Below are 26,206 nucleotides of genomic sequence, written 5' to 3'. Positions count from 1 at the left end.
TATGCCTATATATACAACCCCCCTTCGAAATTCACGGTTCATTCTTCCCCTAACCCTAAAAATTCTCAGATCCGCGCCGCCGGACGAAATCCCCACCTTCATCGGACATGTCTGCGCCCCTCCACGCCGCTCCAGCCAACCAGAGGCTGCCACGTCACCTCGCCGCCGCCGCTAGCCAACCAGCGCGCGCCATCTGTCCGCTCGGTGCCCACTTCGCCGCACCACGCCGCAGAGCCCGCGAGGCCCGCCGCAGGCCCTCCAGGGCCCGAGGCTCCCCGCCGTGCCTCTCCTTCGTCCCCGCCGCCTCGGCGCTTCGCGCCGCCACCAACCCTCGCCGGAACGCCGCCGCAGTGCAGCGCCGGACTTGGCTCCGGTCATCACCGACCCTCGCCGGAGACCGCCCCGTCGCCCCTTCGCTCCCAGCCGCCGTCCAGGGGCGCCTCTGCCTCGATCCGCCCAAGGGAGGAGCCCCGGTGCCGTCCGCCCCAAGATCCGGCGCCGCCGCCTCGGTTCCTGTAGTCCCCGCCGGAATCTTCCAGCGCCGCCGCCGCCATGGATCAGGAGGAGCCCGATCCAGCCGCTCCCTCCCCGGCTCCGTTGACCTGCCGCGTGGGCCGCGCCCGAGTCCGGCCCAGCGCAGCGCCCCCGCCTCGGCCTGCCTCCGCCTCCTCCCCGCATGGGCCCAACTCCAGCCGGCCCGAGTCCGCGCCAGCCCAGCCGGCCTCGCCTCGGCCTCCTTCCTCCTCTGCTGGGCCAGGCCCAAGGGTGAGCCGACCCCAGCGCCCCCTCCTCTATTTTCTTCCTCGCTGTTGGGCTTCCTCAGATTCGGCCCGATGCATGTTTTTTTCAGCGTCTGGACGATTTGTCTATTTTCCTGAGACAGCAGTTTTGCAGTTTAGACCCTTATGTTCATGCATTTAATAACTCATGAACCGTGCATCGGATTAAAATGATTTATATATGAAACTTGCTCAGAATTTTGTGTAGTTTAATAATATCCAACTTTCAGCTATGTTTAAAATAATTAAAATGTTGTTTGCATTAATTTTCTCCTATGCCATGCTAAAATGATTTAATTCATAACTAAATAACCGTAGCTCCGTTTTTAATAATATTTATATGTAAATGGGGTAGAAAAATGCCTAGTTTAACATGGTGGCATCATCTTGCATGTTTAACAACTCTAAAATATTGTTTAGGGCAGAACAGTACCAAACCTAATTTATGCTCATGAGGAGTTTCCGGAATTGTTGTTCGTTGCTTCCGGCCTCATTTAAACTTGCCTAGATAGGTAGTTTTGTTGTGCTTCACCTCTTGCCATGTTAATCAACATTTAATATTATTGGGGTTCATAAACGAGAGAGAACTAAATAATGGTTGTGGTGTTCCGTCAATATGCATCCCGATGCATATTGAGCTCCACTTAATTTGTAGGATTGTTTGTGCACTTTGCCATGCCATGCTTCATTAAACCGGACATGCATCATACTCGATTGTGCATCATGCCATGTTGATGTGTTGGTTGTTTACTATGTTGTTTGCTTCTTTCCGGTGTGCTTCTTCGGGTTGTTTCCGACAACGTCGTGTTTGTGAGGACCCGTTCGTCTACGTTCGTTTGTCTTCTTCATGGACTCGTTCTTCTTCCTTGCGGGATCTCAGGCAAGATGACCACACCCTTGAAATCACTACTATCTTTGCTATGCTAGATGCTCGCTCTTTTGCTATGCCAATGCTACGATGCCTACCTTTTGCTTGTCAGCCTCCCAAATTGCCATGTTGAACCTCTAACCCACCATGTCCTAGCAAACCGTTGATTGGCTATGTTACCGCTTTGCTCAGCCCCTCTTATAGCGTTGTTAGTTGCAGGTGAAGATTGAAGTTTGTTCCATGTTGGAACATGGAGATGTTGTTCCTTGTCGGGACTTTTATTTACTTGTTGGGATATCACAATATATCTTATTTAATTAATGCATCTATATACTTGGTAAAGGGTGGAAGGCTCGGCCTTATGCCTGGTGTTTTGTTCCACTCTTGCCGCCCTAGTTTCCGTCATATCGGTGTTATGTTCCCGGATTTTGCGTTCCTCACGCGGTTGGGTTATAATGGGAACCCCTTGACAGTTCGCTTTGAATAAAACTCCTCCGGCAAGGCCCAACCTTGGTTTTACCATTTGCCACCCAGCCTTTTCTTTTCCCTTGGGGGTCGCGGCCCAAGGGTCATCTTATTTAACCCCCCCGGGCCAGTGCTTGTCTAAGTGTTGGTCCAACCCAGAGCACCGTGCAGGGCCATCTCTTGGCAACTTGGGTTACGTCGGCTCCTGTACGCTTAGCTTATCCGGTGTGCCCTGAGAACGAGATATGTGCAGCTCCTATCGGGATGTCGGCGCATCGGGTGGTCTTGCTGGACTTGTTTTACCATTGTCGAGGATGTCTTGGAGTACCGGGATACCGAGTCTGATCGGAACATCTCGGGAGGAGGTCTATTCCTTTGTTGACCGTGAGAGCTTGTGATGGGCTAAGTTGGAACACCCCTGCAGGGATTTGAACTTTCGAAAGCCGTGCCCGCGGTTATGGGCAGATGGGAATTTGTTAACGTCCGGTTGTAGAAAACCTGAACTTGACCTTAATTAAAATGAATCAACCGCGTGTGTAACCATGATGGTCTCTTTCCGGCGGAGTCCGGGAAGTGAACACGGTTGTTGGAGTTATGCTTGACGTAGGTAGTCTAGGATCACTTCTTGATCATACTTTTATCGACCGTGCTTTGCCCTCTCTTCTCGCTCTCATTTGCGTATGTTAGCCACCATATATGCTAGTCGCTTGCTGCAGCTCCACCTCATACCTTTACCTTACCCATAAGCTTAAATAGTCTTGATCGCGAGGGTGCGAGATTGCTGAGTCCCCGTGGCTCACAGATACTTCACAAAAAAACAGTTTGCAGGTGTCGATGAGTCCGTGCAGATGACGCAACCAAGCTCAGGAGGAGCTCGATGAAGATCGTGTCCTTGGTGTTGTTTCATTCTAGTTGATCAGTAGTGGAGCCCAGTTGGGGTCGATCGTGTACCTTTGTCGCATTTGGGGTTCTTCTTTTATTTTGGTTCCGTAGTCGGACCATGAGTGTATTTGATTGATGTAATGTTTATTCATGTAATTGTGTGAAGTGGCGATTGTAAGCCAACTATGTATCTCTTTCCCTTATGTATTACATGGGTTGTGTGAAGATTACCTCACTTGCGACATATGCCTTCAATGCGATTATGCCTCTAAGTCGTGCCTCCACACGTGGGAGATATAGTCGCATCGAGGGTGTTATAGCCAGCTCCGGCGCTTCTCCAAAGGGGCGTTGTCGAACTCAGGAAGGCCGATCCGAATAGGGTCCGGAAGGGGGACATCTTCTATATAAAACCATTCTGAAGGCCAGTCTTCGGACGTCTTCTTCGGGGTTCCGGACAGGTATCCGGTCCCGGCAATACGCCACACTTCGGCTCCGCCCACTTGATATATTGATCCCTTCTTAGAACGGGGCACAAGGCAGAACAGCTTCTTCCACAGAGCGAAATGAGCCTCATAGCCCAAAAATAACTCGCAAAGGGCTACGAATCCCGCGATATGCAGCAGGGAGGCAGGCGTAAGGTTGTGCAGCTGGAGGCCATAGAACTCCAGAAGCCCCCGGAGAAACGGATGAATTGGGAATCCGAGCCCTCTTACCAGATAAGGGACAAGGCATACCCGCTCTCCCTTGGAGGGATTGGGACGGCTCTCCGCTTGCTCTCCGCCATTGTAGGTGGCAAGCCCGGCTCGAACCGGGACCAGGTACGCTGGGGGAAGAAATCCCTTGGACTGAAGCATCACCAATTTGCTGTGCGGGATGGAACATCTCTCCCAATCTCCAGGCTTGGAACTAGGGTGCGAGAGGAGGAGCTGCATCGACCGGCCATGGTGGAATGGATCTCTGTCAGGTGCGCTCCGATGAAGACTCGGCAAGGGAGGATGATGTGATTTGGATCTGAATCCTCGTCTTTTTAAATAGGTGGCTCATTTACATAGCTAGGGAGGTAAATGTGAAAACACCCTGGCTCTTCACATTCGCTCGACACGTGGAAAGTGGCCATTATTGGGCATAGAAGCCAAGGAGTACAAACCATCACAAGGAACTGGACATTATTTTGACAGGTACACAGAATTCGGAGAGGAAACCGCCTTGCAATGCCGAAGATAATACTGCGCGCCGGACTCGTCGTCATTGAAGCCTGGTTCGTGGGCTACTGAGAGAGTCCTGGATTAGGGGTTCTCTGGATAGCCGGACTATCTCCGTTGGCCGGACTGTTAGACTATGAAGATACAAGATTGAAGACTTCGTGTCGTGTCCGGATGGGCCTCTACTTGGTGTGGAAGGCAAGCTAGGCAATACATATATGGATATCTCCTCCTTTGTAACCGACCTTGTGTAACCCTAACCCTCTCTGGTGTCTATATAAACCGAAGGGTTTTAGTCCGTAGGACAACAATCACAACATACAATCATATCATAGGCTAGCTTCTAGGGTTTAGCCTCTCTGATCTCGTGGTAGACCCACTCTTGTACTACACATATCTTCAATATTAATCAAGCAGGACATAGGGTTTTACCTCCATCAAGAGGGCCCGAACCTGGGTAAAACATCGTGTCCCCTGCCTCTTGTTACCATCCGGCCTAGACGCACAGTTCGGGACCCCCTACTCGAGATCCGCCGGTTTGGACACCGACAGTAGGTATGGTGGCTGTTTTGAGGAAGATATAAGGAGGTTTATGTGTGACAGAGCGTATCATATCACGGGGTTTGGATGCACCGACGAAGTTTGCACCAACTCTCAATGTGAGAAAGGGCAATGCACGGTATCGAAGAGGCTAGCAAGGATGGAAGGGTGAGAGTGCGTATAATCCATGGACTCAACATTAGTCATAAAGAACTCACATACTTATTGCAAAAATCTACAAGTCATCAAAAACCTCGGTACTACGCGCATGCTCCTAGGGGGATAGATTGGTAGGAAAAGACCATCGCTCGTCCCTGACCGCCACTCATAAGGAAGACAATCAAATAACACCTCATGTTTCAAATTTGTTACACAATGTTTACCATACGTGCATGCTACGGGACTTGCAAACTTCAACACAAGCATTTCTCAAATTCACAACTACTCAACTAGCACGACTTTGATATTATTACCTCCATATCTCAAAACAATCATCAAGCATCAAACTTCCCTTAGTATTCAAAACACTCATAAGAAAGTTTTTACTAATCTTGTATACCTAGCATATTAGGATTTTAAGCAAATTACCATGCTATTAAGACTCTCAAAATAATATAAGTGAGCATGAGAGTTCATCTATTTCTTGCCACCATGCTATAAAATATATAAGTGAAGTACTAGAGCAAACAACAAACTACTCCGAAAGATATAAGTGAAGACAATGAGTAGCTGAATAATTCTGCAACTATGTGAAGACTTTCTAGCATTTAAGAATTTCAGATCTTGGTATTTTATTCAAACAGCAAGCAAAACTAAATAAAATAAAATGGCGCTCCAAGCAAAACACATATCATGTGGCGAATAAAAATATAGCTCCAAGTATAGTTACTGATGAACGTAGACGAAAGAGGGGATGCCTTCCGGGGCATCCCCAAGCTTAGGCTCTTGCCACTCCTTATTCCATAGTCCATCGAATCCTTACCCAAAACTTGAAATTTTCACAACACAAAACATAACAGAAAACTCGTAAGCTCCGTTAGTATAAGAAAATAAATCACCACTTCAAAGTACTGTAATGAACTCATTCTTTATTTATATTGGTGTAAAACCTACTATATTCCAACTTCTCTATGGTTTATAAACTATTTTACTAGCCATAGATTCGTCAAAATAAGTAAACAACACATGAAAACAGTTATATGCATGTTCTCCTCTCTTCCCAGTTGTGTGAGTTGGATTACTGAATTTTAAAGAATGTATATGTTTTAGGATTTTTGGTGATGTTTGTTCAAGCATAGAAGAAATTTAACTAGGATTGAACTTTTGGTAGAGAATATCCGTATAATGTCCTTGCTCTAGATTAACTACTTTGTTGTCGGAACTTTTTATCAAATGTTTATCCCATGTGTGACACCAAAATATGGAGTCATAATCAGCCCCCTTTTCAGTTTTGGAGATACACTAAATGGACACGGAGAAAAATACGAAAATATATCATATATGCATGTATTTCCGGCTTTTCATTGCGAGAGTTAGATGACCTGTAAATGTTAAATGAGATGCTTTTAATTCCAGTTCTCAATTTTTTAAAGTTAGATCCCTTGACAAGCTTGCGGTTTTGCATATGTTGTGCTTATGTATACTACACAACCTTCTTCTTGTACACGTTGTTGGGCCTCCAAGTGCAGAGGTTTGTAGGACAGTAGCAAATTTCCCTCAAGTGGATGACCTAAGGTTTATCAATCCGTAGGAGGCGTAGGATGAAGATGGTCTCTCTCAAGCAACCCTGCAACCAAATAATAAAGAGTCTCTTATGTCCCCAACACACCCAATACAATGGTAAATTGTATAGGTGCACTAGTTCGGCGAAGAGATGGTGATACAAGTGGTATATGGATGGTAGATAAAGGTTTTTGTAATCTGAAAATATAAAAACAGCAAGGTAACTAATGATAAAAGTGAGTGTAAACGGTATTGCAATGCGTTGAAACAAGGCCTAGGGTTCATACTTTCACTAGTGCAAGTTCTCTAAACAATAATAACATAATTGGATTACATAACTATCCCTCAACATGCAACAAAGAGTCACTCCAAAGTCACTAATAGCGGAGAACAAACGAAGAGATTATGGTAGGGTACGAAACCACCTCAAAGTTATTCTTTCCAATCAATCCGTTGGGCTATTCTTATAAGTGTCACAAACAGTCCTAGAGTTCGTACTAGAATAACACCTTAAGACACAAATCAACCAAAACCCTAATATCACCTAGATACTCCATTGTCACCTCAAGTATCCGTGGGTATGATTATATGATATGCATCACACAATCTCAGATTCATCTATTCAACCAACACATAAAACCTCAAAGAGTGCCCCAAAGTTTCTACCGGAGAATCACGACAAAAACAAGTGCCAACCCCTATGCATAGGTTCATGGGCGGAACCCGCAAGTTGATCACCAAAACATACATCAACTGAATCACGTGATATCCCATTGTCACCACAGATACGCACGACAAGACATACATCAAGTGTTCTCAAATCTTTAAAGAATCAATCCGATAAGATAACTTCAAAGGGGAAACTCAATCCATTACAAGAGAGTAGAGGGGGAGGAGAAACATAAGATCCAACTATAATAGCAAAGCTCGCGATACATCAAGATCGTGCAAAATCAAGAACACGAGAGAGAGAGAGATCAAACACATAGCTACTGGTACATACCTTCAGCCCTGAGGGAGAACTACTCGCTCCTCGTCATGGAGAGCACTGGGATGATAAAGATGGCCACGGGAGAGGGATTTCCCCCTCCGACAGGGTGCCAAAACGGGTTTAGATTGGCTTTCGGTGGCTACGGAGGCTTTTGGCGGCGGAACTCCCGATCTATTATGCTCCCTAATCGTTTTAGGTTACTAGATGACCCGTTTCGCCAATGGCGCAAAGTCCGAGAGCGAACCAAGTTTTCAAACCATGCAAGTTAGAATATTTATTATTTAGAGACCAACTCCTACTTATATTGCCTTGTGAATGTTACTATACTATGGAATTAGTAGTGATAACATGGTGTATTCTTCGATAGCTATTCCCCCATTCCCTCCTATTTATAAAACTGTAATACTTGCAAAAGTACATTGGCTAACAGATCACACTTCTACACAAATAAGCATTTATATCAGGGAATAACCTTTGCAAAGTTAAGTAAAAGGTTTCATATGAGATATATTGATAAGCGGTAACATATGACCACTAAGCATGTGATGTGTTCCACTATTTAATTTCAACCACAAGTTGTTCCAGGTACCTATCAATTTCATATAAGCACTTTATAATAGAATTTTGGACAGTCTCAAAAAATGCGCACCACTAATTAACACATGCAACCATTCTTACATAGCGAAGCCAAAGCTTCAATTATTTTGAGTAGCTTGAAACTCAAAAACCCAGAAAGCATAATTTGTTCTCAGTCCGGTACAAGACTCATTAAAACCCTCCGTGTTCAATTTTGAAACCTTCTAGTAGAAACTGAAATATCACTGTGCACAGAGGTTATTGTTCTACTAAGTCACCGGACGAATAAACACATATGTAGAATCTCCCGTCATCGGACTTAGTCCCCCGAAATGCGGTGACCTAGAGACATAAAAACAAATTAGCACCACATAGTTAATGACAGAGAACCTATCAATGAATTTCCATCTAAGCCACCGAAATTCACCGGTTGCGCCAATGACTCAAGTACCTGATTTAAAACAATATTTATCTGCTTAGCATTTGGTACCGACATTTTTTCCACAGAATAACATCACAAGTTTTAGGATGCCTCTTCTAATTGAAGACGTAAAATCCCCGCTTACATCATGGACTATAACAGTGTCCCTTTGACTAATATATATGTAATAATAATAATGTATGAACATGTATATCATACCAGTGTGCCTCTGCTAGTTAACTTCCCTTTATTATAAGTGTGCAACAAGCATTACCCTTTGCATATATAAATAGTAAGCAGGCGATCTACTGGATTCTATAACCCATATATTAAAAATAAAATCCTTTATCGTAAGCAGCTACCATTGGTTTGGGCATACATAACAATAAGCAGGTGGTATACACTGAATTCTGGAACACCCGCATTAATTATCTGTGCACTTAGCCTTCCCTTATCAGCAAGCAGCAAATATTCTCCCAAAGAAGTAATCGCATGTATTGCCAAAAGCTAAGATAACTGGGCACATCCCACACACGTTGATATTAACCAACATAAGCACTAACAGGAAAAACATTCTCATGTCTCCCAACAGTTCAAAAAACCTTCAGGAATGCCTACTAATTAGCAAGGCCATGTTCTAGCGTACAAATAAATTATTTCCATCCAGTATATAATGCAGAAGCAAGTATTCTCTGGAAGGATATATTCATATATACCAAATAGACACAGTATAAGTTCCAACGATAATGGCATACCTATAGCAGAGACATAGCCTTAAGAAACGCTGTCCGTAGTTAAAAAAAATCATTACAGCAGAAACCAGAAGCCAACATCAGTGTGGTTTGCAAGAAGAGGAAGCCATTTCTGTTAATGAGCAGCACAACAGCAAATTGAAGAGAACCTACATTACATGGCATAAAATCCAGTTAAGAAGAAAATCTAATGTGATATGTAACTATATGGATACACTTGAGTTGTTATAATTACTTAGGAATTTAGAATGGAAAATTTAAGAAAATAATTCAAATTATTGCTTTTCCAATAGAGGCCCTATAACAAGAATATAGTTGCACAGAAGATCATCAGGTAAAAAACACTTTAGTAGATCCATGAAAAGCAAATGCCAAGATAAAAGGTCTGACATAACTGTCCAGATTTTGTATCAGCCAGTCATATATATACAAGCATTTTGCCTCTATAAACAACATTTTAATGGTGGAGTAATCAATCTGAACAATTTTCAATTAAAAACAAAATATCTAAAGACTAAGCTCTAGTTCATGTATTTTAGAGAAGTTCAGTTCGGCGAAACTACGGAAGCAAAGGTCTGAAAATATCGATACACGTCAAACTATGTATTTCCATCAGCCTAAAAATTCCGAGAATTACATGGTACCGATACACGTCGAACTCTGTTAAAGCGGTACAGTTACAAGGCCAGAAAGGCGATTCAAGTAACGATGCAGGGTGCTGAATAGACCTGCTTCAACTTCTTCAGAGATCCTTCTGCATCTGCTAGCTTCTCTGAAACTGTTTTCTCAAGATCAGAAGAGTAACCTTTTCCTTCTTCCATGTTTCAGAGGTAGTATTTGAGTGTGAGCAAAGAGCCTTCCACACAGAAGAACTGTTGAAAAGACAAGTAACAGCAAGATCTTTCCTACACAAGCAATAGCAAAGAATTGTTGAGAGTATCGTCAAATTTAAAATTTCTGAACTTTTATGACAAATTTTGACCCAAAAAAAGTTCTTGGATTTTTTTTAATTTTCACAGATCATCAACCATACCAGGTGTAGCAATCTGGGACAGTTTCAACCCATTTGGTCTAGCACGTTGAGAGCATAGTCAAAATTAAAATTAAAAAAGTTCTCCATTTTTTTAATTTTCACAAATCATCAAACCTACCAAATGTACAAATCTGGGAAATTTTACACAAAAAATATGAATAATTCCTAGAAGGAAGGCAGTGGTAAGCGAATAAATTTCAGTTCAAATCGGCATTGTTCCAAATATCGGCCAGTTAATTGGCATCTGGGTCAGTTAATCACTACTCGGTTGGTCAGCGAATTCGCCTATTTATCCCTACTCAGCACCCGACCAATATGGTACTCCCTCCGTTCGGAATTACTTGTCGCAGAAATGGATGTATCTAGATGTATTTTAGTTCTAGATACATCCATATCCAAGACAAGTAATTCCGAACGGACGGAGTACCAATTACCGATATCCTGAACATTGCAAATCGGGTATCTAAACTATTCTCTCAGCAGTATAATTGCATTCTTATAGAAAATAAAGCAAGTAAAAAGTAGGAGGTACTTTCTAGAAAGCAGCAAGATTGAAGTATACACTGATTTATTTGTAAGATGTATCTTTATTATATTCAGCATATAACATGGTTGACAACAATAGGGGGCAGAAATAAATATTGCTAGAGCTTTGAACAAAAGCTAATTACTATAGCTCTGTATTGTTGCATGTTGTTATCTAAATTCAGTAAATCTACTATGCTTGTGCTCTTTAGGAAACATCTCCAAAGATTTGCAACAATTCCAGTATAACATCTCCAGGTTTTTGAAGTCATGTTCATTATTATTCTTTCGTATAGAGTTGTTTACTAATTTCAGTTCTTCTTGAAACATCACACATCACTGGCTACTGCTTCTTTTCCAAAATGGGAATGCGCCAAAAATACATAGCCTAAAATTACATAATACAACCTTGACCGACAGTTTGATAGAAGAACTTCAGAAAAGAAGGGAATATTAAAAAAAAAGAAATAGAGAAATATTGTAATGGTTACGAAGTTGTCTTTCTAAATGTGATAAGCCCTTCTAAGGTAATATTGCAAGGTGCACAACACCTTGTAAGTTGCAGAAACACATCTGGGGATCTTAAAAAAACTCAAACCTTCGAAGCACTGTCACTGCCTAAATAGTAAATTCTAATTCTTGGGAATTTAGAAAGATAAAATCAGTGCTGACATGCCAGTGAAGAGCATAGTGAACACAATAGTGCTTAAGAAATTTGTCTGCGATCTTCTCTAGATATGGTTATAGCATCACCTTGCATGAATACATCATGGCATAGTTGAGTGCATTGGACAATCTCTACATGCACTAGGTGGTCTATTTAATGATCTTAAAGGATCCATGTAAAAAGATAAGAATGTGACGGTATAAGTAGAAGAACACATGTGTACTTATTGATAGAAATAGAGAAGTAACTATAATCCAAACAATGCTTCAGCAAGAAAACATACTTGCTCTTAACTGGACAGCAGTCATTGCTCACGAAGTGTTGTTGGCCATCTGAAGAGTAGGTGCAAGAGAGAGACGAGTGGCGGCCTAATTTTGGCTGTCATAAGGGTCGGGATCCGCCTCCCTTAGCTTCTTCACATCGAGGACTGGCCTGAATTTATTTGGGTGTCGGTACCCTGACTCTTGGAATGTAACAAAGGATCAATGGATTAGTAACAAAACTAACTGATTGTAGCTTGCATACGATATATACGTTATATGTACTCACTATTTTACTGAGACATATCAACACTATAATGCAGAAAATGCATGCAGATCAACATAACTGCACAAAAACCACCCATGCACGACACTGAAAATTGTACGAGAGGCTAGAGCTATTTTGTGCTGATCAAAACAATACATATTCAAGGAAATCTGTATTTATACATGGATAATATCTAACTTGAAAGGCCAAATTAGATTTAGGACATCAAACTATGGCCTGTTTGAGAACACCAAACTAAACTCCTGCCTGTTCAATTCAGAAGACGAAAAAGCTTCAGCTGGTACAACATCAAAGCGATTTTTGCAGAGTTAGAGAATTTCATTGCCGTGAATTAGTGGACAGCGAGATTTAGGCATTTTTCCATTGGAATTAACGGCACTCTTTAATCCTCACGGTCATCCAGATGTATATAGTACATACCAATCTAGGATACAACTGTATGGCCCAGCTTGAATCACATGGGATGATGAAATACATAGGCTATGGATATGACGAACCTGGAAAAGATAGGCAAATAACACAAATGATTACCTGCAGGCTGCATCGTCATTCATAATTGACCACTTAAATCTTGGAGGCTGTCATCCATGCCGATGCTTGGCCCTTGCCATCCAAGCCGTCTCTATCTTGGATGGCCGACATGGAGAAAGGGGCTGGAGGAGGAAGATGGAGAAGCCGTGGATCCGAGGCCTAGATTGGGGACGAATTAGCCTTCCTATATTAGACACCAAGTCATTGACTAAAAAGAAAGTGGCGAGAGAATTCCATACCTGATGGATAGTACAGAATGGGATGAAATCATATGTCCCCAGCAAAGCATCTCCATAGAAGAGGTAAAGAGAGTGGGGCGGGGGGAGATGGCCGTCGCTCCCGCTCCCGTGGTCTCGACTCTCGACCACCACCTATTTAGGCTATTGCAGCCCGCATCGCTCGATTTCGCTGGGTCCCTTCTTCCTCCTTCAGACCACGGCCAGACAGAGAGAGATCGAGGAGATGGATGACGAGGGTAGCCGAACCCTAGCCACATGAGTTCCTTCCTCCTCCACGGCCAACACAGCATGGCCGGCTGCTGCTCCCCTCCTCCTGCCGAGTCTGGATCGGGGCCGCGCTCATGGAGGCAGAGCAGGGGGCGACCGCATCTGGGCCACCACGCGACACGGACAAGGCGCGGCTGGCTGCTGCCCCCTCGTCCTGCCGAGCCGCTCCTCTGCTCAAGCTCAAGGTGGCTATGGTGACGAGGCGGAGAACAAGGGTTGGAGGTCGCCGGTGGCCGGTGAGGGCGAGGCGGGGCCCTGGCGCGACGGCGGCAGGAGGGGAGGCGGCGGCGGGGGTCGCGAGGGAGTGGAAGGAATCGAGGAGGACGTGAGAGGGGCTGACTGAGGGAGATATTTTCATCTTCGTGGCTAACTCCTAATTCAATCGCACCGAAACAAGGAGAAACCCACCTCGTGAGGCCCACCCGCCATCGACTCTTGAAGCAGTCTCAAACATAAAAAAGACCAACGGCTGACCAGAAGCCAGCAGCCAAAAAAAAAGCACTGTTACTGCTGAAGTAACTCCATCGTGCGGTCAAAGGCATTGTGCGCGCTCGATGCCTCCAGAACAGCGGGTTGTCTAGCATCATTTATATGTTCGATATATGGAGATATATAGGTGGAAGAAGTACGTCAGGGGGGCCACGAGTGTGGGCGCGCACCCCTATCTCGTGGCCTCCTCGAAGCTTCCTTGACGTAGATTCCAAGTCTTTCTGGTTGCTTCTGATCTAAAAATAAGTTCCGTGAAGTTTCGGGTCAATTGGACTCCGTTTGATTTTCCTTTTCCGCGATACTCTAAAACAAGAAAAAAAAACAGAAACTGGCACTGGGCTCTGGGTTAATAGGATAGTCCCAAAAATGATATAAAAGTGTATAATAAAGCCCATAAACATCCAAAACAGTAGATAATATAGCATTGAGCAATCAAAAATTATAGATACGTTGAAGACGTATCATGTGCCACATATCTCATTCAAGACTTACCATCTTCAGTTCATTATAAATCTGTTTTTCTATCTCAAAGATGCTTGATGTCATAAATAGTTTGTGGGTGATCTTAGTATTCTTGCATACATGTGCAATAGTGTAGCCGCAATGCTCTAACATATATTAACTAGGTAGCTGCTCTCAAGTTATCCACTTCTTGAGTTTATCATCGACGATCAATATTGAGCATTCAACATTCTAAGAGCAAGTATCATAGGATGACATAGATGGGCTGTATGCCTTTAAATATTATATTTTGGGTGAGGTGGAGGATAGAGAAGGAAAGCGGGCTACTGATTAATAGTCGACTGCAGCACGTGCTTCTAGGCATATTGTGTATGTGTGTGAGAGAGAGATGGGCCCTGTATCAAAAAAATATTACACATTTACATGCAACTATTGTACTTGCCAGCTATAAGCTTAGATATAGATGATGTGGCAAGATCATATAGCCAACAGTTGGTTATACTATTAACCATGCTCTAATTATCACTTACAGACCTGTATGCACTTTCTGAATTAGTGGTCAACAATCAATGTTGAACAATCAATATTGTAATTGTCTTTATTAGTTGTTGTTGCCTCATCATTGGCTTAACTTTGACATTTCTCTTATTCCGAGGTACCAATTTACAATGCTCCAAAAAAATATAATTCATATATATGATGTAACTTTTATGTTAGGATGAACCATATAATGTACTCCCTCCATTTCAAAATAAGTGTCTCAACTTTGTATTAACTTTAGTACAAAGTCTTACTAAGGTCAAGACATTTATTTTGGGACGGAGGGAGTACTTCATCCTAACGCCACCAAGTAATCTGCTATGCCTCTTAATGTGACGCCCGGATAATTAGACTACAATAATCCCACGTTAACGATGCCACGTCACCTCGGTTACTGTTGATAATCTCGCGTTAGTTAGAAACAATTCAAATTCAAAATTTGGATTTAAGTTAAAACCATTAAAGTTTTCATAAGTCAAAACTAAATTGTTCCTAATGTGTCAAATAATCCATAGACCATGTTGGTGGAGAGACCACACCTTTATAAAGTATTTAGATGCACTAAAGTAAAGAAAATTGTGGCTAAAAACAAATATAAATACATTTTAAATAATAAAAATGTATCAAGTAATTGTTACTACACCAAACTTTTTGAGGTAGTGGCCTATATTATAACAATACTTTAGGAGTTTGTTTTGTATTTTTATAAAAACTAAAATAGGTGTAACTAAAATAGAACAGAAAATGATAAATAAAGAAAAAGTAAAAGGACAAAAGAAAGGGGCAAAGCCCCCATCTTCTTGGGCCGGATGGCCCAACTGGCCACCCAGGCCACCAGGAGGCCCACCCCGCACTCTCCATATCCCCCACCCCCGAAACCCTAGCCCAACAACCCCACACTCCTCCCCCACTCGCTCTCTGTTTCCCCCCGATCCAGATCGGATTGGGCACTCGACGGCGCTCCTCGCTGCATTGATCACCGCCACCGCATGAGGATGATAACCCACAAGTATAGGGGATCGCAACAATTTTCGATAAGTAAGAGTGTCGAACCCAACGAGGAGCTAAAGGTAGAACAAATATTCCCTCAAGTTCTATTGACCACTGATACAACTTTACGCACGCTTGACGTTCGCTTTACCTAGAACAAGTATGAAACTAGAAGTACTTTGTAGGTGTTGTTGGATAGGTTTGCAAGATAATAAAGAGTACATAAATCAAAAGTAGGGGCTGTTTAGATAAAGAAACAATAAAGTAAATATAGCGAGTGTGGAAAAGTGGGGTAGGAGTTGCGAAATTACCCCTAAGCAATTGACTACTTTACTAGACCGATAGCAAGTATCATGTGGGAGAGGCCACTGCTAGCATGTCATCCCTGACTTGGAATTCTATGCACTTATGATTGGAACTATTCGCAAGCATCCGCAACTACTAACGTTCATTAAGGTAAAACCCAACCATAGCATTAAAATATATTCATCCCCCTTCAATCCTGTATGCACCAATTTCTATGCTAGGTTGAAGCTTGTGTCAGTCTTGCCCTCCAATACATAGTCCTATCAACATACAACTAACCCTAGGTTGTGATCCACGCGCGCAATCATATGATGGGAACCAAAGGACAGCAACATAACCACAAGCAAATTAAATCAATCATAGCAATTCATCAACCACCGATAGGACAACAAAAATCTACTCAGACATCATAGGATGGCAACACATCATTGGATAATAATATGAAGCATAAAGCACTATGTTCATGTAGAGGGTACAGTGGGTTGCGGAAGAGTGGACCACTGTAGATAGAGGGGGGAAGGTGATGGAGATGTTGGTGAAGATGGCGGAGGTGTTGGTGTAGATCGCGGTGATGATGATGGCCCCCGGTGGCACTCCGGCGCCACCGGAAGAGAAGGGGAGAGGGGGCCCCTTCGTCTTCTTCTTCCTTGACCTCCTACCTAGATGGGAGAAGGGTTTCCCTCTGGTCCTTGGCCTCCATGGCATGGGAGGGGAGAGAGCCCCTCCGAGATTGGATCGTCTCTCTGTCTCTCTCTGTTTCCGCGTTCTCAGATTCTTCCCTTTCATCGTTTCTTATATTCCTGGAGATCCGTAACTCCGATTGGGCTGAAATTTTGACACGATCTCTATCCGGAAATTAGCTTTCTTGCGGTGAAAGAAGGGCATCAACCGACTTACGGGGTGGCCACGAGGGTCAGGGGCGCGCCCAGGGGGCAGGTGCGCCCCCTGCCTCGTGGCCACCTCGGGCACCGTCTTGCGTGGATTTTTCTTCCCAAAAATCATATATATTCCAAAAAAAATCTCGGTTAGTTTTTATCCCGTTTGGACTCCGTTTGATATGGATATTCTACGAAACAAAAAACATGCAACAAACAGGAACTGGCACTGGGCACTGGATCAATATGTTAGTCCCAAAATAGTATAAAAAGTTGCTGAAGTATATGAAAGTTGAATAATATTGGCATGGAACAATCAAAAATTATAGATACGACGGAGACGTATCAGAGGACAGCGCCACCCGTAGTGTCTCCGCCTCGCCGTCCTCCTCCTCGTCGCCACCTCGCCGAATCGTGTCCCCGTCTACCTCCCCACGCACCAGTGCCCATGCCCTACTCCTCCCGTGTGAGCTCCCCCTCCCTCCTCTCTCTGTCGCGGCCCCCGCCCTCTGTATACCCGCACACGCGTGGCCGTCGCTGCTCGGCTGCTCGCGAACTGCGCCGCCCGGCGCAGCTCCCGGCGTTCCTCCAAGCTCCCCCTCCCCATGCTGCGCGCCAGCAACCACCCCCCTCCCATTTTCCCACTGCTGCTGCCTTCCCCCCGCGCCGGCGCTTTGCTCCTGCGCCCGCGCCGGATGACCCGCGCCCGACTGCGCCTGCGGTCTGCCCCGCGGCGGCTCCCGCTCTACTCCGGCCGCGCACCCCGCCTCCACTGCGGCTTGCCGTCGCACTTGACCTTGCACCCCACCACGGCCTCGTCCCCTACCCGCTTCTCCTTGCATGCCGTCGCGCCGTCTGCCACCCGCCCTGGTCGCCGTTCCCTCCACCGCGACAACTCGTTGCCGGCCCCGCCTCCTACCACGGCCCCGCCGTGCCGCTGCTCCGGCCACGGTCGCTGTGCGCCCTCGCCCGGGTCGGGCATCTCCAGCGCCCCATCGCCCGACCCGCATAGGCCCCTGGGGCCAATGGCAAGTGGGGCGCCGCCCCTGAATGTTTTAGAAAGAAAAAAAATAAAAATATATAATTACAAAAATAAAAATTAATTAATTACTTAATTAACTTATTTAATCATGTTTAAATTAACCTAATAATATACTACCCTAATTAAATACTATTAATTAACCTAAGTCTATGACCATGGGGACCCACTGGTCAAATTGACTAGTCAACGGTCAATGCTGACTAGGATGTTGACTTTGGCTGGCCCCACCAGTCAGCCTCTGTTGACTGGGTAGTTGACCAAGTCAACTGGGCCCACTGGTCAGCCACACAAGCCCATCTGTGGGTACACTTCTGTGTACCCATAGCATTTTAACATTTAATTTTCGAATTAAAATATTTTAGAAATTGTTTAAAACTTAGGAAAATTAATATAAAATAAACCGTAGCTCAGATGAAAAAACTTTGTACATGAAAGTTGCTCAGAATGACGAGACGAATCTAGATACGTAACCCGTTCGTCCGCCACACATCCCTAGCATAGCAAACACGTAACTTTCCCCCTCCGGTTCATCTGTCCAAAAACGCGAAACACCGTGGATACTTTCCCGGATGTTTCCCCCTTTGCCAGTATTGCCTAGTACTGCGTTAGGTCACCCCTAGCACCGCGTATTGCCATGTTATGCTTTGTGTTGCTTTGATTGCTTTATTATTTATTGTGTTCCCCCCGTTACTTCTTTCTGGTAGACCCCGAGACTGCCGGCGACCCCCAGTTCGACTACGGTGTTGACGACCCCTCCATCTTGCCAGAGCAACCAGGCAAGCCCCCCCTTTGATCACCAGATATCGCCTATTATTCTCTCTACTTCTTGCATTAGAGTAGTGTAGCATGTTACTACTTTCCGTTAATCCTATCCTGATGCATAGCCTGTCCTTGCTACTCCTGTTGTTACTTTTACCTGCAATCCTAATGCTTAGTATAGGATGCTAGTTTATCATCAGTGGCGCTACATTCTTGTCCGTCTGCCATGCTATACTATCGGGCCGTGATCACTCGGGAGGTGATCACGGGTATATACTATATACTTTATACATGATACATGTGATGACTAAAGTCGGGTTGGCTCGAGGAGTACCCGCGGTTGATTCACGAATTGGGGGCTAGAAGGACATACGTTCCCGATGACCCTCTGTGTGGATCTTTGTGGCGAAGCGACAGGGCAGATTGAGACCACCTAGGAGAAAGGTGGGCCTGGCCCTGGTCGGCGTTCGCGGTTATTTCAAGATAACACGTTTAACGAGATCTTGGTATTTGATCTGAGTCTAGCCACTAGCCTATACGCACTAACCATCTACGCGGGGACAGTAATGGGCATTCGACATCATGGTATCAGTCGAAGCCTTCGTGACGTCAGCGACTGAGCGGCGCGCGCCGGATTAGACCGTAAGCCTGCTCTTGTATTAAGGGGGCTAGTTCTACTTCTAGCCGCGTTCGCAACATGCAGGTGTGCAAAGGGCGATGGGCCCAGACCCCTGCGCCATAGGATTTAGACCGGCGTGCTGACCTCTCTGTTGTGCCTAGGTAGGGCTGCGACGTGTTGATCTTCCGAGGCCGGGCATGACCCAGAAAAGTGTGTCTGGACAAAGGGGATCGAGCGTGTTGGGAAATGTGGTGCACCCCTGTAGGGAAGTGAATCTATTCGAATAGCCGTGATCTTCGGTAACAGGACGAGTTGGAGTTTTACCTTGACTTTATGACAACTAGAACATGATACTTAATAAAACACACCCTTCCAAGTGCCAGATACAACGGGCGATCGCTCTCTCGCAGGGCGACGAGGGGAGGATCATCGGTTAGGATTATGCTATGCGTTGCTACTTGGTGAACTTACCATCTACTCTCTTCTTCAGCTGCAAGATGGAGGTTACCAGAAGCATAGTCTTCGAAAGGACTAGCTATCCCCCCTTATTTCGGCATTCTGCGGTTCAGTCCACCTATGATACCCTTTTTCCATTTGATACCATTGCATACATATGTAGTGTAGCTCCTTGCTTGCGAGTACTTTGGATGAGTACTCACGGTTGCTTTGCTTCCCCTTTTCCCTTTCCTATACCCGATTGCTGTGACCAGATCGACGTTGGAGCCCAGGAGCCAGACGCCACTGTCAATGACGACTACTACTACTCAGGAGGTGCATACTACTACGTGTAGCCCGCTGACGACGACCAGGAGTAGTTTAGGAGGATCCCAGACAGGAGGCATGCGCCTCTTTCGATCTGTATCCCAGTGTGTGCTAGCCTTCTTAAGGCAAACTTGTTTAACTTATGTGTATACTCAGATATTGTTGCTTCCGCTGACTCGTCTATGATCGAGCTCTTGTATTCGAGCCCTCGAGGCCCCTGGCTTGTAATATGATGCTTGTATGACTTATTTTATTTGTAGAGTTGTGTTGTGATATCTTCCCGTGAGTCCCTGATCTTGATCGTACACGTTTGCGTGTATGATTAGTGTACGATTGAATCGGGGATGTCACAAGTTGGTATCAGAGCCAACTGCCTATAGGAATCACCCTTCCGACTCTTTGGCCGAAGTTGAGTCTAGTCGATAAAAAATGTTTTACTAATATGGTTGTGCGACCCATGGGCCCATGTCGCCATTGGGTGGTATTAGGATCTTTTTATTCCTCGTCTTTACTATGGGATTCTAATCTCTCTTCTCTTCGGGTTAAAGATTTTCCTAAATCTAACATTAGGATCTCATGATCACATCCACCTAGAGAGCCCCTTATTATAGTTGATCGCCTGCTGCACCAGAAGATTCAGAAGATACTCTCCGATGTTATCCTGAGAACTTATGCTCATTGCGTTTGCAATTCCCTTCCACCGCCAACCCCTAAAGATAACTACATGCACTTGCCATTCTTACCTTAGTCCCCAGTTGCTCTTGTTATTACAAGATATCCCGAAATACTCGTTATTGTTCCGAGAATCCTTGTGCCTACTGCCTTGTAGTTCCATGTCACCTGAATACACATACAAATTAAACCTCACACACACCGAGGATTTGTTTCTCCTGAGTTGTTCATGTGTGTCGGTGTCAAAACCGGCGGATCTTGGGTAGGGGGTCCCGAACTGTGCGTCTAAGGCGGATGGTAACAGGAGGCAGGGGACACGATGTTTTACCCAGGTTCGGGCCCTCTTGATGGAGGTAAAACCCTATGTCCTGCTTGATTTATTCGTGATGATATGAGTATTACAAGAGTTGATCTACCACGAGATCAGAGAGGCTAAACCCTAGAAGCTAGCCTATGGTATGATTGTATGTTGTCCTATGGACTAAAACCCTCCGATTTATATAGACACCGGAGGGGGCTAGGGTTACACAAGGTCGGTTACAAAGGAGGAGATATACATATCCATATTGCTTAGCTTGCCTTCCACGCCAAGTAGAGTCCCATACGGACACGAGACGAAGTCTCCAATCTTGTATCTTCATAGTCCAACAGTCCGGCCAAAGGATATAATCCGGCTGTCCGGATACCCCCTAATCCAGGACTCCCTTAGTAGCTCCCGAACCAGGCTTCAATGACGATGAGTCCGGCGCCCAGTTGTCTTCAGTATTGCAAGGCGGGTTCTTCTCCATCTTCCGAGCATTTGTAAAGCAGTGTCCGGTCCCATAAATGTTTGGACCTCTTGGCTTCTGTGCCCAATAAGGGCTATCTCCCATGCTTCGAATGAATACGAGGCGCCAGGGCATTTTTACATTCACCCCCCTAGCTAGATAAATAAATTGTCTATTAAAGGGATGGGGATCCTTAGATCCAATCCATACCATCCTCCCCCGGCGAGAATCCATCAGAGCGCGTTTCGGAAAGATCCATACCAGCATGGCCGACCTCCACAGCTCCTCCTCCCGCCCCCGTAGCCCTAAGCCCGGTGATTGGGAGAGGTGTTCAGTCCCGCACAGTCGATTAGTCGAACTGCAGACTAAGGGATTTCACCCTCCGGCGTATATGGTGCCTGTTCGAGCCGGGCTTGCCACCTACAATGGCGGGGAGCAAGCGGAGAGCTTTCCCTGCCCCTCTATGGGGGAACGGGTCTGCCTTGTTCCCTATTTATTAAGGGGGACTCGGATTTCCAATTCATCCGTTCCTCCGCGGGCTCCTGGAGTTCTACGGCCTCCAATTACACAATTTCACCCCCGCCTCCATCCTACATATCGCCGGCTATGTTGCTCTCTGCGAGTTGTTCCTGGGCTGCGAGGCTCACTTCGAGCTATGGAAAAGGCTATTTTTCCTCGTCCCTCGCACACAGAGGGGGTCACTTTATCAAGTGGGCGGAGCCGAAATATGGCGCATCGCCGATACCGGATACCTGTCCGGTACCCCGAAGAAGTCGTCCGAAGACTGGCCTTCAGAATGGTTTTATATGGAGGACGTTCCCCTTCCGGACCCTGTTCGGCGGGGTCTTCCTGAGTTCAACGATGCTCTTGTGAAGAAACGCTGAAGTTGGCGCCCACGGAGCCCCCAGGTGGAAGACAATGGAGAAGTCCTCTATCTGATGAACCGGAGTAAAGCACTGGCTCGATCAGGATTGACAGTAATCGAAGTTATGACGATTTGCATAATGCAGGGAGTGCAACCACTTCAATATCGTGGACACCCCTTGTGGTGTTTTAACGGGGCGGATGATGCCACCCGCTGCGGGCGTAAGGGTCCGGATAATGTTGCCGCTTTAATGAAAATTTTGTCCGAATTGTTCAAGGGTGAGGAAGAGGAGTTCACCAGCGTCAAGCCACGGGATGGATTCTCTATGTACAATCCTCCAAGCTGGGTAAGTTATATCTCCCTACTCCCATTTCTCTCGTATTCTTTGTCGTAAGTATTCACCTTGCCACTTTGCGGCAGGAACTGCGAAAAGCCATAAAGGAGGTCAGCAGCCCTTCTCCACAACCAGAGGACCCTGACCGGGCCCTCGATTCCGGACTTGAAGAAGATCCGGTTATATTCGTGGAGCTGATAGACCGGCAGTTCTATCAGTTAAGCTGCGATGATGCCATGGTGGCCATTATGGCCGACTATCCCGGACTGCTCCCTGCATCGCACGTAAGAAAAACCAAAAATCCCAACTCCAAAAACTAGGATCCCCTTTTAGACACTTCACCCACCATATACACATGGCATTTTTACAGGGAAGGCATTCGGGACGCCCTGCCGAACTGCAGCAACTCGCCAGCAAGAGGCGCCGAGGTTGGGTAGGCCAAAAAGGAAGGCGGTCAGGATGGAGACGCCGGCGCAAAGGTATGACAAAAACCCCGCTCCGTGGTTGTCGTCTTTCTCAAAATATAATGACGCCCGTGTTTCTTTAACAGAAAAAACACTCGCCGGAATATGTTCGGTGATGTTACTAATCACGCTTCCACCAGTCGGGCGCCAGGACCGGACATAGAGGCGGAAACCGATATGGGGCGGGCGCCGGATACTCCCCCTATAGAGGATGCAGATAGATTATCCGCTACAAACTCAGAAGTGGAAAGCGCCATGAATCATAGGCGCCGCCGGGCCGAACTCCATGACGCTTGTTTCTCACCAGAGGCATTTGATGCCTTCAATTCTGGAGAGGCGTACCTCCGAGCTGCTCAAGATGGTCTAGCCAGAGCCACGGATCAGTATGTAAAGGATGTACGGGTAAGTAAATCTGATGATTTATATGTATCAGTAGCCCCTGAAACTTGAAACAGTTAGCAGAACTGATTTAAGGATCATCTTTATTGTGCAGGTTCTTACAGAGAAGAATACTAGGCTGTCACAGGAGCTAGAGGAATTAAAGACCCAACTGCGGGCCACTGTTGCGGCATCGCAGGAACCGAACAAGTCACCCGCTGGTAACATTTACTTTAAAGAATGATGGTTACCATATAGTGTGTGGGCGTGGCTGCAGATCTAACAATAGATGTTGCAGATGAATTCGGAGAAAATCCGGAGGACCAGCATGTTATGCGACAGCTAGAGGCTGGCAAACGCGTGTTGACTGAGGTTAGGCGGGAGAAAAACTATCTAAGACGCCAATACCAAGCTGAGCGTGGAACTAAAAGACGTTCGAGCCCAGCTTGCAGACTCCGTGAAGGAGAATAAGCGGCTTCGGCGCGGCATTTTCAGTAAGTTCTTGAACGAATCCTTTTAAAGGAGTTCGGCTAAGAGGCCGACTAACAACGTTATGTCTGTAGGTATGCTGACGGGTCGTCCCGCGGAGGAAATGCCCGGGTCTGCGGGTGATCTTCTATCCGAGCTCTCACATCTGCACAAACAAGTTCGGCAGGTGATGCAAGGTGTTGCCCAGGCCTTGTGGCCATCCGTCTCCCTGCCAGAGGGCGTTGCAGAGCTTACGGAGAAGCTCAAGGGAGCACGGCGGCGCTTCCGATTAAGGAAGATATCGGCCTGCCGACAGGGTGCTAGAGAAGCCTGGGCCATGGTGAAGACGCGGTATACCAAGGCAGACCCAAATCACATGGCCGAGGTTGGACCTGTGGGGCCCGACGAAAAAGAGATCCCCGTTAGCTTAGTTTATGGGCAAGTAGAATTAGCCGCAAAGTATTCCCAACAGGATTGTAAGCTAGACCGCCTGTTGGATGGTATAGAAGAGGAATTTAGTCGGTCTGCATGACTATGTAATTAAAGTGACATGTATAATGCCTTCTAGCCGGATTGTAGATCATTTGTCTTGGCGGACCTTTTCGCTTCAACCTCGGGACCCGATAGTCCGGAGTGTATCCGAATACCCGCTCAGTTATATCAGAACCGGCGTATGCGTGGAGACCAGGCGTAGGGGTCATTAGTGCTTGAACAGACAAGTGCCCAACTAGTTATGTTATATTACATGTGTAGTAAGAAACATCCTCCAGGGAGAATAGTTCCGTTAAGGGTTCCTTTCCCTGGGTAAGCATGCCCTAAAGTGCATGTCCGGACTGCGATAGGAAACGCGGGAAAAACATCTGGGGGCAGATAAGGACAATAAATAAAAATCATCTTTTGTTCACCGACCGAATATTCCCTTAAGAACGCTAGCTTTCGGCTTCACCCAGTATAAGGTACACATCCGGCTGACCCGGCAGTAACAATCGCAGAGGTGCTCCCCTTATGCTCTAGCCGAATTAACGGGAACGTAGGGCATAAATACAAGAGCCAGGCAACCCAGCTTGGCCAGAACTTAAGTCATATCGATGCATATAACGGCGAAAAAAGGTACATGCGGAAGCATGACACATGTGCAGGGCCTGAGGCTCAGATAAATAATTAAGCTTCTGTGAAAGAAGCCCCCAGGTATGATGAGCGCGACTAGCGCATCTATAATGTGCAAGCGAGGCAAAAGTTGGCCCTTGAAGGCCTAGAGAAAGAATAAAAGAAAGGAAGAAAGAAAAGCAAGACAGATAATGTATATGCAAAAAATGGACAAAGGGAGGGGACGAACATAGAGTCCGGTGCTAGGCGTAGAATCTTCGGAGCCTGGCCGCGTTCCATGGGTTCGGCTCGAGTCGACTAGTCGATGCATCCCGCAGTCGGTACGCTCCACCGGTCAGAACTTGGTCAATAATGAAGGGACCTTCCCATTTGGGCTCGAGCTTGTTCGTTTTCTTATCCGGCAGGCATAGAACTAGTTCGCCAATGTTATAAGTTTTGGCCCGTACTTCTCTGCTTTGGTATGTGCGAGCCTGTTGCTGATAAAATGTGGAACGGGCTTTGGCTACGTCGCGTTCCTCCTCCAGGGTGTCTAGACTGTCCTGCCGATCGAGCTCGGCTTCTCTTTCTTCGTACATGCACACTCGAGGTGAGTCATGAATTATGTCATAGGGCAAGACTGCCTCTGCGCCGTACACCATAAAGAAGGGTGTATATCCGGTACTACGATTCAGCGTGGTCCGCAGCCCCCAGAGTATGGAGTCGAGCTCCTCTACCCAGTGCGTGTTAGACTCCGTTAAGGAACGCACTAATCTGGGTTTAATGCCGCTCATTATAAGACCGTTTGCTCGCTCGACTTGGCCGTTGGTTTGTGGGTGATAGACTGAAGCATAATCGAGCTTGATGCCCATTTTGCTGCACCAGAGTTTTACCTCATCGGCTGTGAAGTTTGTGCCGTTGTCAGTGATGATGTTGTGGGGGACGCCATAACGGTGTATGACCCTAGATATGAAGTCTATCACTTGTCCTGATTCGGATGTTTTAACAGGTTTGGCCTCTATCCATTTGGTGAATTTATCCACCATGACCAGTAAGTATTTTTTCTTGTGGGTTCCCCCTTTAAGGGGTCCAACCATGTCAAGCCCCCAAACCGCGAAGGGCCACGTAATGGGGATTGTTTGGAGGGCGGTGGGTGGCATGTGGCTTTGATTTTCAAAGAGCTGGCAACCGGCGCAACGTTGGACCAAGTCCTGTGCATCTGCCCGGGCCGTTGGCCAATAGAATCCTGTACGGAAGGCCTTGCTTACAAGAGCCCGGGCTGCGGCGTGGTGACCGCCGAGTTCGGCATGGATTTCTGCCAA

General features: G+C 46.0%; 1 long non-coding RNA gene across 2 annotated transcripts; it reads right to left on the bottom strand.

The window, feature by feature from the left end:
* Nucleotides 1-7,957: 7,957 nt before the first annotated feature.
* On the bottom strand, nt 7,958-13,381 carry LOC125521158 (uncharacterized). Of its 2 annotated transcripts, none has more exons than XR_007289082.2 (6): nt 12,743-13,381; nt 12,504-12,662; nt 11,707-11,886; nt 9,836-10,103; nt 9,202-9,347; nt 7,958-8,367 (listed from the first exon to the last, which is right to left on the bottom strand). It is a non-coding gene; the product is annotated as an uncharacterized LOC125521158 (long non-coding RNA). The 2 variants fall into 2 exon arrangements; XR_007289083.2 differs by having other exon boundaries at nt 9,927-10,103; nt 12,743-13,380.
* Between the last annotated feature and the right edge of the window lie 12,825 nt (nt 13,382-26,206).

This window comes from Triticum urartu, chromosome 7A (genome assembly GCF_056163025.1).
Source record: "Triticum urartu cultivar PI428250 chromosome 7A, HENAU_Tu73, whole genome shotgun sequence".
Taxonomy (NCBI): Eukaryota; Viridiplantae; Streptophyta; class Magnoliopsida; order Poales; family Poaceae; genus Triticum; species Triticum urartu.
The sequence above is the reverse complement of the archived record's forward strand: the minus strand, read 5'-3'. Positions and strand labels throughout refer to the sequence as shown.